At 45.8% G+C, this 6,000-nt stretch overlaps 1 protein-coding gene across 1 annotated transcript in view; it reads right to left on the reverse strand.

Annotated features, from left to right (window-relative positions):
- Positions 1-6,000, reverse strand: part of COL23A1 (collagen type XXIII alpha 1 chain) — a 292,792-nt gene that overhangs the window by 260,327 nt on the left and 26,465 nt on the right. The window lies entirely within an intron of this gene.

Below are 6,000 nucleotides of genomic sequence, written 5' to 3' on the forward strand. Positions count from 1 at the left end.
TGGCTTATTTACAATTTTTCAGTTTCCACCATAGTACAAAAATATGCCCATATACCCATGCTAGCTTTTCACTCTCGAAACAGTACTTGATAAAATCCACAAGGCATTCTATACTTTATCATAGAGTAGACTCTCTGTTTGATGATTTTGAGCACACTTATGCCGGGCTGAGCTGTAATGCTCAGAAGGTAACGTACATTAAGCACATTTCTTAGGATATTTTCAATTAACACTGGGTTTATTATAAGATAGCAGAATTGTAAGTCAAGGAACAACTGCATACATAAATTACCTTTGCAGCAGGTTCTCCAATGCTGCAGCTACCAGCCACACATGGTGATTTAAATGAAAAGTAGTTAAAAGAAAATCAATATTAAAATTCAGATCCTCAGCCAAGGGCTCAAAAGTTATATGAGAGAGGATGGAGAGCTGGGTTCGGGGATAAGAGCATGTACTGCTCTATACAGAGGGCCTAAGTTCATCGCCAGTGCCCTCTTCTGGCCTCCACAGGCACCTGCAACTCATGTGTACATACACACACTCCATAATTAAACAATAAAAGTAGATCTTTTCTTTAAAAGTCATGTGTGGAGGGCTGGAGAGATGCATCAGTGGTTAGGAGCACTGACTGTTCTTCCAGAGGTCCCGAGTTCAATTCCCAGCAACCACATGGTGGCTCACAACCATCTATAATGAGATCTGATGCCCTCTTCTGGCCTGCCATGCAGATGTACGTGCAGGCAGAGTTCTGTACACATAATGAATAAATAAATCTTTAAAAAAAAGTCATGTGTGGTTAGACAATCCAAACTCATAGCATCACAGATATTCCACAAGGCCAAGCTGCTCTAGGGCTGTTAGTGTCTTTGCTGTGGCTGTGATTTTAAAAAAAAAATTTATTTTTTTTTTACAAAAACAGATTAAGTGAAAAGGAGTTTATTGTGGCTCACAGGTCCAGAAGGTTAGAGCCTCTCATGCCTGGGAAATATGACAAAAGGCATGGGAGACTTGATAGCAGGAATTGGAAACTGGCTGACCACATCGATTCTGCACTCAGAAAACCGAACGCCGACAGAGAGCAAATGGGGCCAGACTCTAAAATCTCAAGGCCCTCAAGTGACATACTTCCTCCAGCATGGCTCCACTATCTACTGTTCCACAACCTTCCCAAATAGTGCCACCTGCTGGGAACCAAGTGTTTAAACACATGAGCCTGTGGGGGACACTTCACATTCAAACCCCAAGGACATATAGCAACCTGATGAGGGGCCTCAAAATGGAAGGGGATCTGGTGGGGGGAGGCTGAGAGGACTGTGCTCCCACATAAACTTTTGTAGTGCCTCAATTTTTTATATATTATGTCATATTTTACTCCCCACTCAAAGACACATTCCTTAAAACTTCAACCACATTTAAAAACACTTGGCTATGTAAAGTAAGAAGAGAAGAAACTGACACACCTAAGGGTGCATGCAGACATTGGGTACCGAATGGCCCAGGGTCACCAAGTGATGGATGAGCAGGTGGGCATGAAAGAGCAACAACAGGACTTGCTACTTGGGGACCATCCACACAGAATTCCCAGCATGCACCTCCACGCTCTGTTCCTTTTGGGGGGAGGTGATTATCACTCCCATTTGTTTTCATCGTCAGGGTTGTAGCAGCAACATTTGCCACAAATCATATGTATGAAAAGTACAAATTACCCCTGCCGGTTCAGGAGGCTGGAAGTTGAAGGTGTTTGGGGAGGCTGCTTTTTCTGGAAGCCCTGAGGAAATTTTAGTGTCTCCTGGCTTGCTATTATATCACCTCATCTTGGCTGCACTGGCACACGGTCTTTTACTGTGCATCTCTGCGCCTCCTGTCTCTTTCTCGTCTCTTCTAAGGGCACAAGGGCACTGAGGAGAGCCCACCCTTATCACGGAAGACATCACTGGAGGATCCTAATCTTAATCATTGCAGCTGCCCCCCTCCATCTCTGAGATTTTACTTTCTTCATTTTTCAGCTGCCCATCAACCAAGGTCCAGAAATATTAAACGGAAAATTCCAGAAGTAAGTAATTCAGGAACGTCCAATGACACCATTCTGAGTAGCATGGTAGAGTCTCCCATCATCCTTTTCAGGATCCAACATCCTGAGTTCATGAGCCATCCCTTTGTTCAGGGCATCCATGCTGTATATGCCATCCCCCTGCTAGTTACCTAGCAACTATCTCAGTTACCAGATTGGTTGTCATGGTACCTCAGGGCTGGTGCTCAAGCAACCCTCTTTTTAGTGTTGGCCCCACAGTGCAAGAGCATTGAGCTGATAGTTTGGACATTGCAAGGAAAGCTACAAGGTGCTTCCTTTAGATAAAAAGAGAAGATCATAAGACATTTTGAAAGAGAAAGAGCTCATTTACATAGCCTCCATTACGATGTATCTCTGGTATTTAATAGCTGTTCTTTACTTCTCACTACGCCTAATCTACAAGTCAAACTTTATCACAGACATGTTAGGGTTACTATTGCTGTGTTGAAAAACCATGACCAAAGAAACTTGGGGAGGAAAGGGTTTCTTTGGTTTACACTTTGGCTACATCACTGTTCATTGCTGAAGGAAGTCAGGACAGGAACTCCAGCAGGGCAGGATGCTGGAGGGAGGAGCCGATGCAGAGGCCATGGAGGAGTGTTGCCTGCTGGCTGGCTCTTCATGGCTCGGCTCAGCCTGCTTTCTTATAGAACCCAGGACTGCCAGTCCAGGGATGGCACCACCCATGATGGGTTGGACCCTCCCCCATCAATCACTAAGAAAATGCCTTACAGCTGGATCCTATGGAGGCATTTTCTCAGCTGAGGTTCCCTCCTTTCAGAGGACTCTAGCTTGTGTCAAATTGATGTAAACCTAGCTAGAACAGCATGTATGTAAAAAAAAAACCCCATATATTTGCATATATGCAATTATGTAAATTTTGTGTATGTGGAATGTATACACATATATGGGATTAGATATTATCCAAAGCTTCAGGCATCCAATAGGGTCTTGAAGAATAACCTCTACCAGATAACGAACAGCTGGGTACTGCAAAGACCCTATTTTCAAATAAAATTGCATTCCCAGGCAAGGAACACTAGCATCTTTATAAGGAAATCAATCAGATACACTATGTCATTTTGTAGCTGAGGTGAAGGTTCAAGGGCCCCCTCATCCACCAGAAGCCACAGAGCCTGCTCAGCAGAGCCCTGAAAGTCCTCCCACAATAGACCTGGGCATAAGGGATGGGTCATCTTACTGCTTGAAGGCCGCCATGCCGCTCGGCGCCCGCACAGCCAACTCACAACAGGCAACACACAAGCACAGCCCCTCTCTGGCCCTGCTTATCTGCCTGCCCTCTGCTAGACCTCACAAAAGATCATACTGTTTCCTTGGGCCGTGGGAAGGAGCCGGATGGTGACCTGCCTGTGTCTCAGATCAGATGGGAATCCAAGCTACAGAGGACCCTCTGAGGCTCCAGAGCCCTAAAGTCTGCAGGGCCCTTTGATCAGAGCTTTGAAGGGGGGGGGGGTGAACTCAGGCCCTTGGTGCTGCAGTAAAGGGCTTTTCTGGTCTCAAGCAACGCATGACAGACTTCTGGGGCTTTGTGTAATGAATGACTCAAAAGGCTTAAGCTAGAATTTGTGCCGGGGAGGGGATGGGTGACAAGATGTGGACAGAGGCAGCAGTGGTGAGACACTGCTGCTACATCCCTGGGGTGACAAGGACTGCAGCACTGCAGCCAGGCACCCTCAGGACCACGGAAGCAAGTCCGTCTCACCCCCTCCTCCTCTTTCCATCTCTCTTCCATATTTGAGATGTGTGAACATCCTGTGAGCAAGCACGGCAGCAGGCAATGGTCTCATTGTAGGCCACACCTACAAATATCAATAATCAAACTTTTACCCTAGGATTTTAAAAATGTCACTCCTAACAGTTTAGAAAATCAGAATGCTGCTTGCTAAGTGTTAAACTATATCTCATGAATAGGTATGCATCCCAGCTTTAAAACACACTTATAGGGGCTGGAGAGATGGCTCAGTGGTTATGAGTGCCTGATACTCTTCCAGAGGACCAGAGTTTGGTTCCCAGCATCATCAGATGACTTATAACCACCTCTAACTCTAACCCCAGGGGATCTACTGCCCTCTTCTGGCTTCTGAGGGTGTCTGCACACACACACACACACACACACACACACACACACACACACACACACACACAGGAGAGTGCTTCAATGAACCTGTCCATCCCCCTACAGGGTGCTCAAGTCCTTTATATAAAACATATTATATTTGCATATACATTTACATTTCATTTGCATATGCATTATATTTGCTCAGGTTTATACACCAGTTCTTTTATACTTAAATCATCTTGAGATGGCTTTTAATAAACAAGTAGCTGTTATGGTTGTTAGAAAGTGGCAGTATATTTTAACCTCTGTTTGGCTGAATCCCTGGTTAGTCCATAGATCAGAGGCTATGGAAGTGGACTAAATATAACACAACAGTAAGAAAGAAAGGTAACCTAATTTTACATATTTTATAGATAACCCAAAAAATTCATTTATGGATCTAAATTTCCCCCCATTTAAATATACTTTCTGAATTCTGGCTGACAAATGTCACTACTGGCAACATTCTTTTTTCTCTTTAGAACCTCACTCAGTATCCAGCCAGAGATGGTAGTACACGCCTTTAATCCCAGCACTCAGGAGGCAGGGGCAGGTGGATCTCTGAGTTCAAGGCCACCCTGGTCTACAAAGCAAGTCCACGACAACCAAGGCTACAGAGAGATATCCTCAGTGTCGACTCAATTGTAAAATCTTCCAGCGAGTCCAGAGACAGAATTTCCCATCAGATCCACTTCTGCAGAGGAAGCTTCTGACTCAGGGACATGAATAGTGTCTGGGTACCTTGAAGTGAACTGGGCAGCGCTGCTAGGGGACGCTGCTTCTGTTCTCACGTGCTCTATACCAGTTACAAAAGCCACCTCTCCGGGCTGGGGAGATGGCTTAGATGAGGATGTGATAGCATCACAAGCAAAGGACCCAAGTTCAGATCTCATGTTAGAAGGTCTGTGGGTTAGCACTCTCTGTCATCTCAGTGCTATGGAGGCAGACACAGGTGGGTCCAGGAGCTCCTGGTCAGCCAGCATAGCTCCAAGTTCAGCGAGAGCCCTGTCTCAAAAATGAAGGTGGACAGTGTCTGAAGAAGACACCCACCAACTTCTGGCTCCACATACATGTGCATATACATATAATCATATATTATATATATTTTATATATGTATTATATTATATATATGTATGTATGTACACAACCCTTGTAGCAAGAGGCGCATTGCCATGAGCCTCTCCCTCCCTGTGTCACACAGTATCCTATGCAAGGATCAGTCTAACCCTGAAAGGCCAGAGTAGAAACACTTCACCAAACTCTTAGTCATGGCTGATTGCTCATTCTCACTATGCATCTGGATTTGAGCCACAAAGATGGGGTGCGCAGAAGCCCCAATTTTATCCACGGCCCTTCTATTCCACACCATCAAAACAAAGAGACGCAATGACCCAAGTGCTCCAGGTTGACTTTTCTGGCCCCATCCTCTTCCTCTACCCAAAGCGGTAACGTCAAAACCAAAATGAAGGCTCACCAATTATTCCCTCCCAGTCCCAGCGAAGAGCTCAGCTCACAACAGTCACGGGGCAGGAAGGCTGGCTCATCTTGGCTCATTCTGCAGACTCATTCGGAGGGCCAGTACTTTCCCACCATTGAGCCTTTATTCCAAGCCAGGTTTAATGCTCCCTGAGTACCCCAGCCAATGCCACTGATCAAAACCTAGCAGCCCATGTGGCTGGAGTCTTTGACAAACCATCGACCAGGGGGAAACCAAGAAGGGGAGGTACCAGGATGGTCCCCGGAGGGCCACAGGCTGGACCACCAGACCATGCTCTTTATTGGGGCGAGGCGGGGGGGGGGGGGGCTGAA

The sequence above is a fragment of the Acomys minous genome (genome assembly GCF_964271855.1).
Source record: "Acomys minous genome assembly, chromosome: 16".
Taxonomy (NCBI): domain Eukaryota; kingdom Metazoa; phylum Chordata; class Mammalia; order Rodentia; family Muridae; genus Acomys; species Acomys minous.